Source organism: Scyliorhinus torazame, unplaced genomic scaffold, assembly GCF_047496885.1.
Source record: "Scyliorhinus torazame isolate Kashiwa2021f unplaced genomic scaffold, sScyTor2.1 scaffold_185, whole genome shotgun sequence".
Lineage (NCBI taxonomy): Eukaryota > Metazoa > Chordata > Chondrichthyes > Carcharhiniformes > Scyliorhinidae > Scyliorhinus > Scyliorhinus torazame.
The window spans coordinates 127141-146181 of record NW_027307912.1 but is presented as its reverse complement, the minus strand read 5'-3'; the positions used below and the strand labels follow the sequence as shown (position 1 = coordinate 146181).

Here is a 19041-nt window from a genome sequence, read left to right as displayed (position 1 = left end):
CGGAAAGTGGATCACAATGGCAGAAATGGAGTACATTGGTTAGGACTGATGCTTGGCAGGTTGGATTGCCGACTTGGTTCACTGTCCGTGTGGAGTTTGCAATGCACGTTCTCCCTGTGTCTGCGTGGGTTTCCATGATAATGTCCAAAAATGTTAGCTGGGGTTATTGGCATGGGAGTAGCTGTGGGCTTATATAAAGTACTCTTTCCGTGAGGCGGTGCAGACTCGATGGGCCTACGTGTGCACTGTAAAATCTATGATTCTGTGATAATGCTCGGAAGGCGTTCCAGCCTAGAAACGGAAAATGTGATTGCGTAAAATAACTTTCGCTCCCATTGCTTTCAAGCAGTTATAATACTGTGATAAGAAGCTGAATGCTCGGCCATCTCAGTGGGAAGAGCATGAGTGTTTCAATATCAGGGTTCACGTCGGGCGCAATTACTTTGAAACTTCACTGTTTTCCTGGGTGAACTCTCGCACTCAATTTCTCCGGCAGTGCCAATGCTCAACCCGAGTTCTTCTCCACTATGCTTTGTTAATATCCTAGTTTATTTGTGAAAACTGATTCCAAATGTAGATGAGGACTGATGTACATAGAATGATGACACTTCATCGTGGACTGATAGCTGCGGGCTCTCGTCCAAGGGGATCCAGACAATAACAATCCAATGGAAAAATCTAGGCGAGAGAAATCCAGAACTCCCTCTGAACGTTTTCCAGGACGAAATGAATATGTTTCTTCATGTGTGAATTGTGTTCCTTTGCTCACCGAAGTGTGTATTCTCTTTATCAAAGGGGAAGGATTTGAGATCTTTCAGTGTGCGGCAGCAGTGATCTGCATGAACAAACAGAAAAGCAAAATATTCCCAGAGCAGTACGACCTGGTTCAAACAGAATGACATTTCCACATTCTATCCCTTTAGTTGTTCCATTGATATCTTATTCTGTTTTTCACCATCATTCCATTTGTTACTTAATCTCTTCTGCCGTCCATTCTTCCACAGTTTCCCTTTTGATCTTTCATCCTGATCTGCTGAATATTTCCAGTGCGTATCGAATGTAAAGTCAAGAGACATTGTGAAAAATGTGCATCTACGGGAATAAATTGAAGGTCGTCACCAATATATCGAACACACACTTTCGACTAAAGTAGACAGAATACAAAGCGCGATAAGTGGAATGAGGATTCATCGTATCATTGCTCTGAAACAGCTTGTGGGGGTATAGCTCAGTGGTAGAGCATTTGACTGCAGATTAAGAGGTCTCTGGTTCGGGTCCAGATGCCCCCTGTTCTCTTTGGCTGTCATTTCTCCTTCAGTGCAGCAGTTTAGAAAATTCTCACCATAACTTTGCATGCAGACATGGTCTCGAGAACACGATGAGAAGTCATCGGCTGCTTGAACGTGAAGCCGATTCAGTTTTTCTTTATTTTGTTAAATCCCCATTTGCTGCTGCTGCACTACGTCAGTGAAAACAGCTTCTTCCTATTTGATCTGTTGACCTGTCCCAAACCGCACATTCATAATTTTCAGCAGGTCCATTAAGTCCACCTTTTATACCACCCAATTTTTGGTGAATATTGGTCCATGCAATTCGTGAGATATACGTTTGAGCAGTATGCACGCCATCCCCGAGCGAGTGCATCACCAAAAAAATGATGAAGGAGCTGCTCTCCGATAGCTGGAGATTCCAAACAAACCTGTTGGACTTTAACCTGCTGTTGGAACACCTCTTACTGTTCTCACAAATAAAAGGCACAGCAACTTTATGAATGTCTTCACTGTTGAGTTCCATTATTTAATTGAAAAGCTCACTTTTGGGAATCCGACAACACCACCACGCAACTTGTGTTACCGAGCGACTTCTTTCCAATTGCTTGTCCGTCACGTTTGCAATTCAATTTGATTAATATATGTAACCGAATGTAAGTTCGAAATGATTGCACAAAGCGGGAAAATTTTTCCTCCAGGAAAAGATCCTGCGGAAAGTGGATCACAATGGCAGAAATGGAGTACATTGGTTAGGACTGATGCTTGGCAGGTTGGATTGCCGACTTGGTTCACTGTCCGTGTGGAGTTTGCAATGCACGTTCTCCCTGTGTCTGCGTGGGTTTCCATGATAATGTCCAAAAATGTTAGCTGGGGTTATTGGCATGGGAGTAGCTGTGGGCTTATATAAAGTACTCTTTCCGTGAGGCGGTGCAGACTCGATGGGCCTACGTGTGCACTGTAAAATCTATGATTCTGTGATAATGCTCGGAAGGCGTTCCAGCTTAGAAACGGAAAATGTGATTGCGTAAAATAACTTTCGCTCCCATTGCTTTCAAGCAGTTATAATACTGTGATAAGAAGCTGAATGCTCGGCCATCTCAGTGGGAAGAGCATGAGTGTTTCAATATCAGGGTTCACGTCGGGCGCAATTACTTTGAAACTTCACTGTTTTCCTGGGTGAACTCTCGCACTCAATTTCTCCGGCAGTGCCAATGCTCAACCCGAGTTCTTCTCCACTATGCTTTGTTAATATCCTAGTTTATTTGTGAAAACTGATTCCAAATGCAGATGAGGACTGATGTACATAGAATGATGACACTTCATCGTGGACTGATAGCTGCGGGCTCTCGTCCAAGGGGATCCAGACAATAACAATCCAATGGAAAAATCTAGGCGAGAGAAATCCAGAACTCCCTCTGAACGTATTCCAGGGCGAAATGAATATGTTTCTTCATGTGTGAATTGTGTTCCTTTGCTCACCGAAGTGTGTATTCTCTTTATCAAAGGGGAAGGATTTGAGATCTTTCAGTGTGCGGCAGCAATGATCTGCATGAACAAACAGAAAAGCAAAATATTCCCAGAGCAGTACGACCTGGTTCAAACAGAATGACATTTCCACATTCTATCCCTTTAGTTGTTCCATTGATATCTTATTCTGTTTTTCACCATCATCCCATTTGTTACTTAATCTCTTCTGCCGTCCATTCTTCCACAGTTTCCCTTTTGATCTTTCATCCTGATCTGCTGAATATTTCCAGTGCGTATCGAATGTAAAGTCAAGAGACATTGTGATAAATCTGCATCTACGGGAATAAATTGAAGGTCGTCACCAATATATCGAACACACACTTTGGACAAAAGCAGACAGAATACAAAGCTCGATAAGTGGAATGAGGATTCATCGTATCATTGCTCTGAAACAGCTTGTGGGGGTATAGCTCAGTGGTAGAGCATTTGACTGCAGATCAAGAGGTCTCTGGTTTGAGTCCAGATGCCCCCTGTCCTCTTTGGCTGTCATTTCTCCTTCAATGCAGCAGTTTAGAAAATTCTCACCATAACTTTGCATGCAGACATGGTCTCGAGAACACGATGAGAAGTCATCGGCTGCTTGAACGTGAAGCCAATTCTGTTTTTCTTTATTTGTGTTAAATCCACATTTGCTGCTGCTGCACTACGTCAGTGAAAACAGCTTCTTCCTATTTGATCTGTTGACCTGTCCCAATCCGCACATTCATAATTTTCAGCAGGTCCATTAAGTCCACCTTTTATACCACCCAATTTTTGGTGAATATTGGACCATGCAATTCGTGAGATATACGTTTGAGCAGTATGCACGCCATCCCCGAGCGAGTGCATCACCAAAATGATGATGAAGGAGCTGCTCTCCGATAGCTGGAGATTCCAAACAAACCTGTTGGACTTTAACCTGCTGTTGGAACACCTCTTACTGTTCTCACAAATAAAAGGCACAGCAACATTATGAATGTCTTCACTGTTGAGTTCCATTATTTAATTGAAAAGCTCACTTTTGGGAATCCGACAACACCACCACGCAACTTGTGTTACCGAGCGACTTCTTTCCAATTGCTTGTCCGTCACGTTTGCAATTCAATTTGATTAATATATGTAACCGAATGTAAGTTCGAAATGATTGCACAAAGCGGGAAAATTTTTCCTCCAGGAAAAGATCCTGCGGAAAGTGGATCACAATGGCAGAAATGTAGTACATTGGTTAGGACTGATGCTTGGCAGGTTGGATTGCCGACTTGGTTCACTGTCCGTGTGGAGTTTGCAATGCACGTTCTCCCTGTGTCTGCGTGGGTTTCCATGATAATGTCCAAAAATGTTAGCTGGGGTTATTGGCATGGGAGTAGCTGTGGGCTTATATAAAGTGCTCTTTCCGTGAGGCGGTGCAGACTCGATGGGCCTACGTGTGCACTGTAAAATCTATGATTCTGTGATAATGCTCGGAAGGCGATCCAGCTGAGAAACGGAAAATGTGATTGCGTAAAATAACTTTTGCTCCCATTGCTTTCAAGCAGTTATAATACTGTGATAAGAAGCTGAATGCTCGGCCATCTCAGTGGGAAGAGCATGAGTGTTTCAATATCAGGGTTCACGTCGGGCGCAATTACTTTGAAACTTCACTGTTTTCCTGGGTGAACTCTCGCACTCAATTTGTCCGGCAGTGCCAATGCTCAACCCGAGTTCTTCTCCACTATGCTTTGTTAATATCCTAGTTTATTTGTGAAAACTGATTCCAAATGTAGTTGAGGACTGATGTACATAGAATGATGACACTTCATCGTGGACTGATAGCTGCGGGCTCTCGTCCAAGGGGATCCAGACAATAACAATCCAATGGAAAAATCTAGGCGAGAGAAATCCAGAACTCCCTCTCAATGTTTTCCAGGACGAAATGAATATGTTTCTTCATGTGTGAATTGTGTTCCTTTGCTCACCGAAGTGTGTATTCTCTTTATCAAAGGGGAAGGATTTGAGATCTTTCAGTGTGCGGCAGCAGTGATCTGCATGAACAAACAGAAAAGCAAAATATTCCCAGAGCAGTACGACCTGGTTCAAACAGAATGACATTTCCACATTCTATCCCTTTAGTTGTTCCATTGATATCTTATTCTGTTTTTCACCATCATCCCATTTGTTACTTAATCTCTTCTGCCGTCCATTCTTCCACAGTTTCCCTTTTGATCTTTCATCCTGTTCTGCTGAATATTTCCAGTGCGTATCGAATGTAAAGTCAAGAGACATTGTGAAAAATGCGCATCTACGGGAATAAATTGAAGGTCGTCACCAATATATCGAACACACACTTTGGACTAAAGCAGACAGAATACAAAGCGCGATAAGTGGAATGAGGATTCATCGTATCATTCCTCTGAAACAGCTTGTGGGGGTATAGCTCAGTGGTAGAGCATTTGACTGCAGATCAAGAGGTCTCTGGTTCGAGTCCAGATGCCCCCTGTCCTCTTTGGCTGTCATTTCTCCTTCAGTGCAGCAGTTTAGAAAATTCTCACCATAACTTTGCATGCAGACATGGTCTGGAGAACACTATGAGAAGTCATCGGCTGCTTGAACGTGAAGCCGATTCTGTTTTTCTTTATTTGTGTTAAATCCCCATTTGCTGCTGCTGCACTACGTCAGTGAAAACAGCTTCTTCCTATTTGATCTGTTGACCTGTCCCAAACCGCACATTCATAATTTTCAGCAGGTCCATTAAGTCCACCTTTTATACCACCCAATTTTTGGTGAATATTGGTCCATGCAATTCGCGAGATATACGTTTGAGCAGTATGCACGCCATCCCCGAGCGAGTGCATCACCAAAAAAATGATGAAGGCGCTGCTCTCCGATAGCTGGAGATTCCAAACAAACCTGTTGGACTTTAACCTGCTGTTGGAACACCTCTTACTGTTCTCACAAATAAAAGGCACAGCAACTTTATGAATGTCTTCACTGTTGAGTTCCATTATTTAATTGAAAAGCTCACTTTTGGGAATCCGACAACACCACCACGCAACTTGTGTTACCGAGCGACTTCTTTCCAATTGCTTGTCCGTCACGTTTGCAATTCAATTTTATTAATATATGTAACCGAATGTAAGTTCGAAATGAGTGCACAAAGCGGGAAAATTTTTCCCCCAGGAAAAGATCCTGCGGAAAGTGGATCACAATGGCAGAAATGGAGTACATTGGTTAGGACTGATGCTTGGCAGGTTGGATTGCCGACTTGGTTCACTGTCCGTGTGGAGTTTGCAATGCACGTTCTCCCTGTGTCTGCGTGGGTTTCCATGATAATGTCCAAAAATGTTAGCTGGGGTTATTGGCATGGGAGTAGCTGTGGGCTTATATAAAGTACTCTTTCCGTGAGGCGGTGCAGACTCGATGGGCCTACGTGTGCACTGTAAAATCTATGATTCTGTGATAATGATCGGAAGGCGTTCCAGCTTAGAAACGGAAAATGTGATTGCGTAAAATAACTTTTGCTCCCATTGCTTTCAAGCAGTTATAATACTGTGATAAGAAGCTGAATGCTCGGCCATCTCAGTGGGAAGAGCATGAGTGTTTCAATATCAGGGTTCACGACGGGCGCAATTACTTTGAAACTTCACTGTTTTCCTGGGTGAACTCTCGCACTCAATTTCTCCGGCAGTGCCAATGCTCAACCCGAGTTCTTCTCCACTATGCTTTGTTAATATCCTAGTTTATTTGTGAAAACTGATTCCAAATGTAGATGAGGACTGATGTACATAGAATGATGACACTTCATCGTGGACTGATAGCTGCAGGCTCTCGTCCAAGGGGATCCAGACAATAACAATCCAATGGAAAAATCTAGGCGAGAGAAATCCAGAACTCCCTCTGAACGTATTCAAGGGCGAAATGAATATGTTTCTTCATGTGTGAATTGTGTTCCTTTGCTCACCGAAGTGTGTATTCTCTTTATCAAAGGGGAAGGATTTGAGATCTTTCAGTGTGCGGCAGCAGTGATCTGCATGAACAAACAGAAAAGCAAAATATTCCCAGAGCAGTACGACCTGGTTCAAACAGAATGACATTTCCACATTCTATCCCTTTAGTTGTTCCATTGATATCTTATTCTGTTTTTCACCATCATCCCATTTGTTACTTAATCTCTTCTGCCGTCCATTCTTCCACAGTTTCCCTTTTGATCTTTCATCCTGATCTGCTGAATATTTCCAGTGCGTATCGAATGTAAAGTCAAGAGACATTGTTAAAAATGCGCATCTACGGGAATAAATTGAAGGTCGTCACCAATATATCGAACACACACTTTGGACTAAAGCAGACAGAATACAAAGCTCGATAAGTGGAATGAGGATTCATCGTATCATTGCTCTGAAACAGCTTGTGGGGGTATAGCTCAGTGGTAGAGCATTTGACTGCAGATCAAGAGGTCTCTGGTTCAAGTCCAGATGCCCCCTGTCCTCTTTGGCTGTCATTTCTCCTTCAGTGCAGCAGTTTAGAAAATTCTCACCACAACTTTGCATGCAGACATGGTCTGGAGAACACTATGAGAAGTCATCGGCTGCTGGAACGTGAAGCCGATTCTGTTTTTCTTTATTTGTGTTAAATCCCCATTTGCTGCTGCTGCACTACGTCAGTGAAAACAGCTTCTTCCTATTTGATCTGTTGACCTGTCCCAATCCGCACATTCATAATTTTCAGCAGGTCCATTAAGTCCACCTTTTATACCACCCAATTTTTGGTGAATATTGGTCCATGCAATTCGTGAGATATACGTTTGAGCAGTATGCACGCCATCCCCGAGCGAGTGCATCACCAAAATGATGATGAAGGAGCTGCTCTCCGATAGCTGGAGATTCCAAACAAACCTGTTGGACTTTAACCTGCTGTTGGAACACCTCTTACTGTTCTCACAAATAAAAGGCACAGCAACTTTATGAATGTCTTCACTGTTGAGTTCCATTATTTAATTGAAAAGCTCACTTTTGGGAATCCGACAACACCACCACGCAACTTGTGTTACCGAGCGACTTCTTTCCAATTGCTTGTCCGTCACGTTTGCAATTCAATTTGATTAATATATGTAACCGAATGTAAGTTCGAAATGATTGCACAAAGCGGGAAAATTTTTCCTCCAGGAAAAGATCCTGCGGAAAGTGGATCACAATGGCAGAAATGTAGTACATTGGTTAGGACTGATGCTTGGCAGGTTGGATTGCCGACTTAGTTCACTGTCCGTGTGGAGTTTGCAATGCACGTTCTCCCTGTGTCTGCGTGGGTTTCCATGATAATGTCCAAAAATGTTAGCTGGGGTTATTGGCATGGGAGTAGCTGTGGGCTTATATAAAGTACTCTTTCCGTGAGGCGGTGCAGACTCGATGGGCCTACGTGTGCACTGTAAAATCTATGATTCTGTGATAATGCTCGGAAGGCGTTCCAGCTGAGAAACGGTAAATGTGATTGCGTAAAATAACTTTCGCTCCCATTGCTTTCAAGCAGTTATAATACTGTGATAAGAAGCTGAATGCTCGGCCATCTCAGTGGGAAGAGCATGAGTGTTTAAATATCAGGGTTCACGTCGGGCGCAATTACTTTGAAACTTCACTGTTTTCCTGGGTGAACTCTCGCACTCAATTTCTCCGGCAGTGCCAATGCTCAACCCGAATTCTTCTCCACTATGCTTTGTTAATATCCTAGTTTATTTGTGAAAACTGATTCCAAATGTAGTTGAGGACTGATGTACATAGAATGATGACACTTCATCGTGGACTGATAGCTGCGGGCTCTCGTCCAAGGGGATCCAGACAATAACAATCCAATGGAAAAATCTAGGCGAGAGAAATTCAGAACTCCCTCTGAACGTATTCCAGGGCGAAATGAATATGTTTCTTCATGTGTGAATTGTGTTCCTTTGCTCACCGAAGTGTGTATTCTCTTTATCAAAGGGGAAGGATTTGAGATCTTTCAGTGTGCGGCAGCAGTGATCTGCATGAACAAACAGAAAAGCAAAATATTCCCAGAGCAGTACGACCTGGTTCAAACAGAATGACATTTCCACATTCTATCCCTTTAGTTGTTCCATTGATATCTTATTCTGTTTTTCACCATCATCCCATTTGTTACTTAATCTCTTCTGCCGTCCATTCTTCCACAGTTTCCCTTTTGATCTTTCATCCTGATCTGCTGAATATTTCCAGTGCGTATCGAATGTAAAGTCAAGAGACATTGTGAAAAATGTGCATCTACGGGAATAAATTGAAGGTCGTCACCAATATATCGAACACACACTTTGGACTAAAGCAGACAGAATACAAAGCGCGATAAGTGGAATGAGGATTCATCGTATCATTGCTCTGAAACAGCTTGTGGGGGTATAGCTCAGTGGTAGAGCATTTGACTGCAGATTAAGAGGTCTCTGGTTCGAGTCCAGATGCCCCCTGTCCTCTTTGGCTGTCATTTCTCCTTCAGTGCAGCAATTTAGAAAATTCTCACCATAACTTTGCATGCAGACATGGTCTGGAGAACACGATGAGAAGTCATCGGCTGCTTGAACGTGAAGCCAATTCTGTTTTTCTTTATTTGTGTTAAATCCCCATTTGCTGCTGCTGCACTACGTCAGTGAAAACAGCTTCTTCCTATTTGATCTGTTGACCTGTCCCAATCCGCACATTCATAATTTTCAGCAGGTCCTTTAAGTCCACCTTTTATACCACCCAATTTTTGGTGAATATTGGTCCATGCAATTCGTGAGATATACGTTTGAGCAGTATGCACGCCATCCCCGAGCGAGTGCATCACCAAAATGATGATGAAGGAGCTGCTCTCCGATAGCTGGAGATTCCAAACAAACCTGTTGGACTTTAACCTGCTGTTGGAACACCTCTTACTGTTCTCACAAATAAAAGGCACAGCAACTTTATGAATGTCTTCACTGTTGAGTTCCATTATTTAATTGAAAAGCTCACTTTTGGGAATCCGACAACACCACCACGCAACTTGTGTTACCGAGCGACTTCTTTCCAATTGCTTGTCCGTCACGTTTGCAATTCAATTTGATTAATATATGTAACCGAATGTAAGTTCGAAATGATTGCACAAAGCGGGAAAATTATTCCTCCAGGAAAAGATCCTGCGGAAAGTGGATCACAATGGCAGAAATGTAGTACATTGGTTAGGACTGATGCTTGGCAGGTTGGATTGCCGACGTGGTTCACTGTCCGTGTGGAGTTTGCAATGCACGTTCTCCATGTGTCTGCGTGGGTTTCCATGATACTGTCCAAAAATGTTAGCTGGGGTTGTTGGCATGGGAGTAGCTGTGGGCTTATATAAAGTACTCTTTCCGTGAGGCGGTGCAGACTCGATGAGCCTACGTGTGCACTGTAAAATCTATGATTCTGTGATAATGCTCGGAAGGCGTTCCAGCTTAGAAACGGAAAATGTGATTGCGTAAAATAACTTTCGCTCCCATTGCTTTCAAGCAGTTATACTACTGTGATAAGAAGCTGAATGCTCAGCCATCTCAGTGGGAAGAGCATGAGTGTTTCAATATCAGGGTTCACGTCGGGCGCAATTACTTTGAAACTTCACTGTTTTCCTGGGTGAACTCTCGCACTCAATTTCTCCGGCAGTGCCAATGCTCAACCCGAGTTCTTCTCCACTATGCTTTGTTAATATCCTAGTTTATTTGTGAAAACTGATTCCAAATGTAGATGAGGACTGATGTACATAGAATGATGACACTTCATCGTGGACTGATAGCTGCGGGCTCTCGTCCAAGGGGATCCAGACAATAACAATCCAATGGAAAAATCTAGGCGAGAGAAATCCAGAACGCCCTCTGAACGTTTTCCAGGACGAAATGAATATGTTTCTTCATGTGTGAATTGTGTTCCTTTGCTCATCGAAGTGTGTATTCTCTTTATCAAAGGGGAAGGATTTGAGATCTTTCAGTGTGCTTCAGCAGTGATCTGCATGAACAAACAGAAAAGCAAAATATTCCCAGAGCAGTACGACCTGGTTCAAACAGAATGACATTTCCACATTCTATCCATTTAGTTGTTCCATTGATATCTTATTCTGTTTTTCACCATCATTCCATTTGTTACTTAATCTCTTCTGCCGTCCATTCTTCCACAGTTTCCCTTTTGATCTTTCATCCTGATCTGCTGAATATTTCCAGTGCGTATCGAATGTAAAGTCAAGAGACGTTGTGAAAAATGTGCATCTACGGGAATAAATTGAAGGTCGTCACCAATATATCGAACACACACTTTGGACTAAAGCAGACAGAATACAAAGCTCGATAAGTGGAATGAGGATTCATCGTATCATTGCTCTGAAACAGCTTGTGGGGGTATAGCTCAGTGGTAGAGCATTTGACTGCAGATCAAGAGGTCTCTGGTTCAAGTCCCGATGCCCCCTGTCTTCTTTGGCTGTCATTTCTCCTTCAGTGCAGGAGTTTAGAAAATTCTCACCACAACTTTGCATGCAGACATGGTCTGGAGAACACGATGAGAGGTCATCGGCTGCTTGAACGTGAAGCCAATTCTGTTTTTCTTTATTTTGTTAAATCCCCATTTGCTGCTGCTGCACTACGTCAGTGAAAACAGCTTCTTCCTATTTGATCTGTTGACCTGTCCCAAACCGCACATTCATAATTTTCAGCAGGTCCATTAAGTCCACCTTTTATACCACCCAATTTTTGGTGAATATTGGTCCATGCAATTCGTGAGATATACGTTTGAGCAGTATGCACGCCATCCCCGAGCGAGTGCATCACCAAAAAAATGATGAAGGAGCTGCTCTCCGATAGCTGGAGATTCCAAACAAACCTGTTGGACTTTAACCTGCTGTTGGAACACCTCTTACTGTTCTCACAAATAAAAGGCACAGCAACTTTATGAATGTCTTCACTGTTGAGTTCCATTATTTAATTGAAAAGCTCACTTTTGGGAATCCGACAACACCACCACGCAACTTGTGTTACCGAGCGACTTCTTTCCAATTGCTTGTCCGTCACGTTTGCAATTCAATTTGATTAATATATGTAACCGAATGTAAGTTCGAAATGATTGCACAAAGCGGGAAAATTTTTCCTCCAGGAAAAGATCCTGCGGAAAGTGGATCACAATGGCAGAAATGGAGTACATTGGTTAGGACTGATGCTTGGCAGGTTGGATTGCCGACTTGGTTCACTGTCCGTGTGGAGTTTGCAATGCACGTTCTCCCTGTGTCTGCGTGGGTTTCCATGATAATGTCCAAAAATGTTAGCTGGGGTTATTAGCATGGGAGTAGCTGTGGGCTTATATAAAGTACACTTTCCGTGAGGTGGTGCAGACTCGATGGGCCTACGTGTGCACTGTAAAATCTATGATTCTGTGATAATGCTCGGAAGGCGTTCCAGCTTAGAAACGGAAAATGTGATTGCGTAAAATAACTTTTGCTCCCATTGCTTTCAAGCAGTTATAATACTGTGATAAGAAGCTGAATGCTCGGCCATCTCAGTCGGAAGAGCATGAGTGTTTCAATATCAGGGTTCACGTCGGGCACAATTACTTTGAAACTTCACTGTTTTCCTGGGTGAACTCTCGCACTCAATTTCTCCGGCAGTGCCAATGCTCAACCCGAGTTCTTCTCCACTATGCTTTGTTAATATCCTAGTTTATTTGTGAAAACTGATTCCAAATGCAGATGAGGACTGATGTACATAGAATGATGACACTTCATCGTGGACTGATAGCTGCGGGCTCTCGTCCAAGGGGATCCAGTCAATAACAATCCAATGGAAAAATCTAGGCGAGAGAAATCCAGAACTCCCTCTGAACGTATTCCAGGGCGAAATGAATATGTTTCTTCATGTGTGAATTGTGTTCCTTTGCTCACCGAAGTGTGTATTCTCTTTATCAAAGGGGAAGGATTTGAGATCTTTCAGTGTGCGGCAGCAGTGATCTGCATGAACAAACAGAAAAGCAAAATATTCCCAGAGCAGTACGACCTGGTTCAAACAGAATGACATTTCCACATTCTATCCCTTTAGTTGTTCCATTGATATCTTATTCTGTTTTTCACCATCATCCCATTTGTTACTTAATCTCTTCTGCCGTCCATTCTTCCACAGTTTCCCTTTTGATCTTTCATCCTGATCTGCTGAATATTTCCAGTGCGTATCGAATGTAAAGTCAAGAGACATTGTGAAAAATGTGCATCTACGGGAATAAATTGAAGGTCGTCACCAATATATCGAACACACACTTTGGACTAAAGCAGACAGAATACAAAGCTCGATAAGTGGAATGAGGATTCATCGTATCATTGCTCTGGAACAGCTTGTGGGGGTATAGCTCAGTGGTAGAGCATTTGACTGCAGATCAAGAGGTCTCTGGTTCGAGTCCCCTGTCCTCTTTGGCTGTCATTTCTCCTTCAGTGCAGCAGTTTAAAAAATGCTCACCATAACTTTGCATGCACACATGGTCTGAAGAACACTATGAGAAGTCATTGGCTGCTTGAACGTGAAGCCAATTCTGTTTTTCTTTATTTGTGTTAAATCCCCATTTGCTGCTGCTGCACTACGTCAGTGAAAACAGCTTCTTCCTATTTGATCTGTTGACCTGTCCCAATCCGCACATTCATAATTTTCAGCAGGTCCATTAAGTCCACCTTTTATACCACCCAATTTTTGGTGAATATTGGTCCATGCAATTCGTGAGATATACGTTTGAGCAGTATGCACGCCATCCCCGAGCGAGTGCATCACCAAAATGATGATGAAGGAGCTGCTCTCCGATAGCTGGAGATTCCAAACAAACCTGTTGGACTTTAACCTGCTGTTGGAACACCTCTTACTGTTCTCACAAATAAAAGGCACAGCAACTTTATGAATGTCTTCACTGTTGAGTTCCATTATTTAATTGAAAAGCTCACTTTTGGGAATCCGACAACACCACCACGCAACTTGTGTTACCGAGCGACTTCTTTCCAATTGCTTGTCCGTCACGTTTGCAATTCAATTTGATTAATATATGTAACCGAATGTAAGTTCGAAATGATTGCACAAAGCGGGAAAATTTTTCCTCCAGGAAAAGATCCTGCGGAAAGTGGATCACAATGGCAGAAATGGAGTACATTGGTTAGGACTGATGCTTGGCAGGTTGGATTGCCGACTTGGTTCACTGTCCGTGTGGAGTTTGCAATGCACGTTCTCCCTGTGTCTGCGTGGGTTTCCATGATAATGTCCAAAAATGTTAGCTGGGGTTATTGGCATGGGAGTAGCTGTGGGCTTATATAAAGTACTCTTTCCGTGAGGCGGTGCAGACTCGATGGGCCTACGTGTGCACTGTAAAATCTATGATTCTGTGATAATGCTCGGAAGGCGATCCAGCTGAGAAACGGAAAATGTGATTGCGTAAAATAACTTTTGCTCCCATTGCTTTCAAGCAGTTATAATACTGTGATAAGAAGCTGAATGCTCGGCCATCTCAGTGGGAAGAGCATGAGTGTTTCAATATCAGGGTTCACGTCGGGCGCAATTACTTTGAAACTTCACTGTTTTCCTGGGTGAACTCTCGCACTCAATTTCTCCGGCAGTGCCAATGCTCAACCCGAGTTCTTCTCCACTATGCTTTGTTAATATCCTAGTTTATTTGTGAAAACTGATTCCAAATGTAGTTGAGGACTGATGTACATAGAATGATGACACTTCATCGTGGACTGATAGCTGCGGGCTCTCGTCCAAGGGGATCCAGACAATAACAATCCAATGGAAAAATCTAGGCGAGAGAAATCCAGAACTCCCTCTCAATGTTTTCCAGGACGAAATGAATATGTTTCTTCATGTGTGAATTGTGTTCCTTTGCTCACCGAAGTGTGTATTCTCTTTATCAAAGGGGAAGGATTTGAGATCTTTCAGTGTGCGGCAGCAGTGATCTGCATGAACAAACAGAAAAGCAAAATATTCCCAGAGCAGTACGACCTGGTTCAAACAGAATGACATTTCCACATTCTATCCCTTTAGTTGTTCCATTGATATCTTATTCTGTTTTTCACCATCATCCCATTTGTTACTTAATCTCTTCTGCCGTCCATTCTTCCACAGTTTCCCTTTTGATCTTTCATCCTGATCTGCTGAATATTTCCAGTGCGTATCGAATGTAAAGTCAAGAGACATTGTGAAAAATGTGCATCTACGGGAATAAATTGAAGGTCGTCACCAATATATCGAACACACACTTTGGACTAAAGCAGACAGAATACAAAGCGCGATAAGTGGAATGAGGATTCATCGTATCATTGCTCTAAAACAGCTTGTGGGGGTATAGCTCAGTGGTAGAGCATTTGACTGCAGATCAAGAGGTCTCTGGTTCGAGTCCAGATGCCCCCTGTCCTCTTTGGCTGTCAATTCTCCTTCAGTGCAGCAGTTTAGAAAATGCTCACCATAACTTTGCATGCAGACATGGTCTCGAGAACGCTATGAGAAGTCATCGGCTGCTTGAACGTGAAGCCGATTCTGTTTTTCTTTATTTGTGTTAAATCCCCATTTGCTGCTGCTGCACTACGTCAGTGAGAACAGCTTCTTCCTATTTGATCTGTTGACCTGTCCCAATCCGCACATTCATAATTTTCAGCAGGTCCATTAAGTCCACCTTTTATGCCACCCAATTTTTGGTGAATATTGGTCCATGCAATTCGTGAGATATACGTTTGAGCAGTATGCACGCCATCCCCGAGCGGGTGCATCACCAAAATGATGATGAAGGAGCTGCTCTCCGATAGCTGGAGATTCCAAACAAACCTGTTGGACTTTAACCTGCTGTTGGAACACCTCTTACTGTTCTCACAAATAAAAGGCACAGCAACTTTATGAATGTCTTCACTGTTGAGTTCCATTATTTAATTGAAAAGCTCACTTTTGGGAATCCGACAACACCACCACGCAACTTGTGTTACCGAGCGACTTCTTTCCAATTGCTTGTCCGTCACGTTTGCAATTCAATTTGATTAATATATGTAACCGAATGTAAGTTCGAAATGATTGCACAAAGCGGGAAAATTTTTCCTCCAGGAAAAGATCCTGCGGAAAGTGGATCACAATGGCAGAAATGTAGTACATTGGTTAGGACTGATGCTTGGCAGGTTGGATTGCCGACTTGGTTCACTGTCCGTGTGGAGTTTGCAATGCACGTTCTCCCTGTGTCTGCGTGGGTTTCCATGATAATGTCCAAAAATGTTAGCTGGGGTTATTGGCATAGGAGTAGCTGTGGGCTTATATAAAGTACTCTTTCCGTGAGGCGGTGCAGACTCGATGGGCCTACGTGTGCACTGTAAAATCTATGATTCTGTGATAATGCTCGGAAGGCGATCCAGCTGAGAAACGGAAAATGTGATTGCGTAAAATAACTTTTGCTCCCATTGCTTTCAAGCAGTTATAATACTGTGATAAGAAGCTGAATGCTCGGCCATCTCAGTGGGAAGAGCATGAGTGTTTCAATATCAGGGTTCACGTCGGGCGCAATTACTTTGAAACTTCACTGTTTTCCTGGGTGAACTCTCGCACTCAATTTGTCCGGCAGTGCCAATGCTCAACCCGAGTTCTTCTCCACTATGCTTTGTTAATATCCTAGTTTATTTGTGAAAACTGATTCCAAATGTAGTTGAGGACTGATGTACATAGAATGATGACACTTCATCGTGGACTGATAGCTGCGGGCTCTCGTCCAAGGGGATCCAGACAATAACAATCCAATGGAAAAATCTAGGCGAGAGAAATCCAGAACTCCCTCTCAATGTTTTCCAGGACGAAATGAATATGTTTCTTCATGTGTGAATTGTGTTCCTTTGCTCACCGAAGTGTGTATTCTCTTTATCAAAGGGGAAGGATTTGAGATCTTTCAGTGTGCGGCAGCAGTGATCTGCATGAACAAACAGAAAAGCAAAATATTCCCAGAGCAGTACGACCTGGTTCAAACAGAATGACATTTCCACATTCTATCCCTTTAGTTGTTCCATTGATATCTTATTCTGTTTTTCACCATCATCCCATTTGTTACTTAATCTCTTCTGCCGTCCATTCTTCCACAGTTTCCCTTTTGATCTTTCATCCTGTTCTGCTGAATATTTCCAGTGCGTATCGAATGTAAAGTCAAGAGACATTGTGAAAAATGCGCATCTACGGGAATAAATTGAAGGTCGTCACCAATATATCGAACACACACTTTGGACTAAAGCAGACAGAATACAAAGCGCGATAAGTGGAATGAGGATTCATCGTATCATTCCTCTGAAACAGCTTGTGGGGGTATAGCTCAGTGGTAGAGCATTTGACTGCAGATCAAGAGGTCTCTGGTTCGAGTCCAGATGCCCCCTGTCCTCTTTGGCTGTCATTTCTCCTTCAGTGCAGCAGTTTAGAAAATTCTCACCATAACTTTGCATGCAGACATGGTCTGGAGAACACTATGAGAAGTCATCGGCTGCTTGAACGTGAAGCCGATTCTGTTTTTCTTTATTTGTGTTAAATCCCCATTTGCTGCTGCTGCACTACGTCAGTGAAAACAGCTTCTTCCTATTTGATCTGTTGACCTGTCCCAAACCGCACATTCATAATTTTCAGCAGGTCCATTAAGTCCACCTTTTATACCACCCAATTTTTGGTGAATATTGGTCCATGCAATTCGCGAGATATACGTTTGAGCAGTATGCACGCCATCCCCGAGCGAGTGCATCACCAAAAAAATGATGAAGGCGCTGCTCTCCGATAGCTGGAGATTCCAAACAAACCTGTTGGACTTTAACCTGCTGTTGGAACACCTCTTACTGTTCTCACAAATAAAAGGCACAGCAACTTTATGAATGTCTTCACTGTTGAGTTCCATTATTTAATTGAAAAGCTCACTTTTGGGAATCCGACAACACCACCACGCAACTTGTGTTACCGAGCGACTTCTTTCCAATTGCTTGTCCGTCACGTTTGCAATTCAATTTTATTAATATATGTAACCGAATGTAAGTTCGAAATGAGTGCACAAAGCGGGAAAATTTTTCCTCCAGGAAAAGATCCTGCGGAAAGTGGATCACAATGGCAGAAATGGAGTACATTGGTTAGGACTGATGCTTGGCAGGTTGGATTGCCGACTTGGTTCACTGTCCGTGTGGAGTTTGCAATGCACGTTCTCCCTGTGTCTGCGTGGGTTTCCATGATAATGTCCAAAAATGTTAGCTGGGGTTATTGGCATGGGAGTAGCTGTGGGCTTATATAAAGTACTCTTTCCGTGAGGCGGTGCAGACTCGATGGGCCTACGTGTGCACTGTAAAATCTATGATTCTGTGATAATGATCGGAAGGCGTTCCAGCTTAGAAACGGAAAATGTGATTGCGTAAAATAACTTTTGCTCCCATTGCTTTCAAGCAGTTATAATACTGTGATAAGAAGCTGAATGCTCGGCCATCTCAGTGGGAAGAGCATGAGTGTTTCAATATCAGGGTTCACGACGGGCGCAATTACTTTGAAACTTCACTGTTTTCCTGGGTGAACTCTCGCACTCAATTTCTCCGGCAGTGCCAATGCTCAACCCGAGTTCTTCTCCACTATGCTTTGTTAATATCCTAGTTTATTTGTGAAAACTGATTCCAAATGTAGATGAGGACTGATGTACATAGAATGATGACACTTCATCGTGGACTGATAGCTGCAGGCTCTCGTCCAAGGGGATCCAGACAATAACAATCCAATGGAAAAATCTAGGCGAGAGAAATCCAGAACTCCCTCTGAACGTATTCAAGGGCGAAATGAATATGTTTCTTCATGTGTGAATTGTGTTCCTTTGCTCACCGAAGTGTGTATTCTCTTTATCAAAGGGGAAGGATTTGAGATCTTTCAGTGTGCGGCAGCAGTGATCTGCATGAACAAACAGAAAAGCAAAATATTCCCAGAGCAGTACGACCTGGTTCAAACAGAATGACATTTCCACATTCTATCCCTTTAGTTGTTCCATTGATATCTTATTCTGTTTTTCACCATCATCCCATTTGTTACTTAATCTCTTCTGCCGTCCATTCTTCCACAGTTTCCCTTTTGATCTTTCATCCTGATCTGCTGAATATTTCCAGTGCGTATCGAATGTAAAGTCAAGAGACATTGTTAAAAATGCGCATCTACGGGAATAAATTGAAGGTCGTCACCAATATATCGAACACACACTTTGGACTAAAGCAGACAGAATACAAAGCTCGATAAGTGGAATGAGGATTCATCGTATCATTGCTCTGAAACAGC

At 42.9% G+C, this 19041-nt stretch overlaps 8 non-coding genes across 8 annotated transcripts; all 8 read left to right on the top strand.

Moving 5' to 3' along the window:
- Positions 1-1217: 1217 nt before the first annotated feature.
- Positions 1218-1289, top strand: trnac-gca (transfer RNA cysteine (anticodon GCA)). The gene has a single exon. It is a non-coding gene; the product is annotated as a tRNA-Cys (tRNA).
- Positions 1290-3198: 1909 nt separating this feature from the next.
- On the top strand, positions 3199-3270 carry trnac-gca (transfer RNA cysteine (anticodon GCA)). Its single transcript has one exon. It is a non-coding gene; the product is annotated as a tRNA-Cys (tRNA).
- A 1910-nt stretch (positions 3271-5180) lies between these two features.
- trnac-gca (transfer RNA cysteine (anticodon GCA)) lies at positions 5181-5252 on the top strand. Its single transcript has one exon. It is a non-coding gene; the product is annotated as a tRNA-Cys (tRNA).
- A 1910-nt stretch (positions 5253-7162) lies between these two features.
- On the top strand, positions 7163-7234 carry trnac-gca (transfer RNA cysteine (anticodon GCA)). Its single transcript has one exon. It is a non-coding gene; the product is annotated as a tRNA-Cys (tRNA).
- Positions 7235-9144: 1910 nt separating this feature from the next.
- Positions 9145-9216, top strand: trnac-gca (transfer RNA cysteine (anticodon GCA)). Its single transcript has one exon. It is a non-coding gene; the product is annotated as a tRNA-Cys (tRNA).
- A 1910-nt stretch (positions 9217-11126) lies between these two features.
- On the top strand, positions 11127-11198 carry trnac-gca (transfer RNA cysteine (anticodon GCA)). Its single transcript has one exon. It is a non-coding gene; the product is annotated as a tRNA-Cys (tRNA).
- Positions 11199-15081: 3883 nt separating this feature from the next.
- Positions 15082-15153, top strand: trnac-gca (transfer RNA cysteine (anticodon GCA)). Its single transcript has one exon. It is a non-coding gene; the product is annotated as a tRNA-Cys (tRNA).
- A 1910-nt stretch (positions 15154-17063) lies between these two features.
- On the top strand, positions 17064-17135 carry trnac-gca (transfer RNA cysteine (anticodon GCA)). The gene has a single exon. It is a non-coding gene; the product is annotated as a tRNA-Cys (tRNA).
- Positions 17136-19041: the final 1906 nt, after the last annotated feature.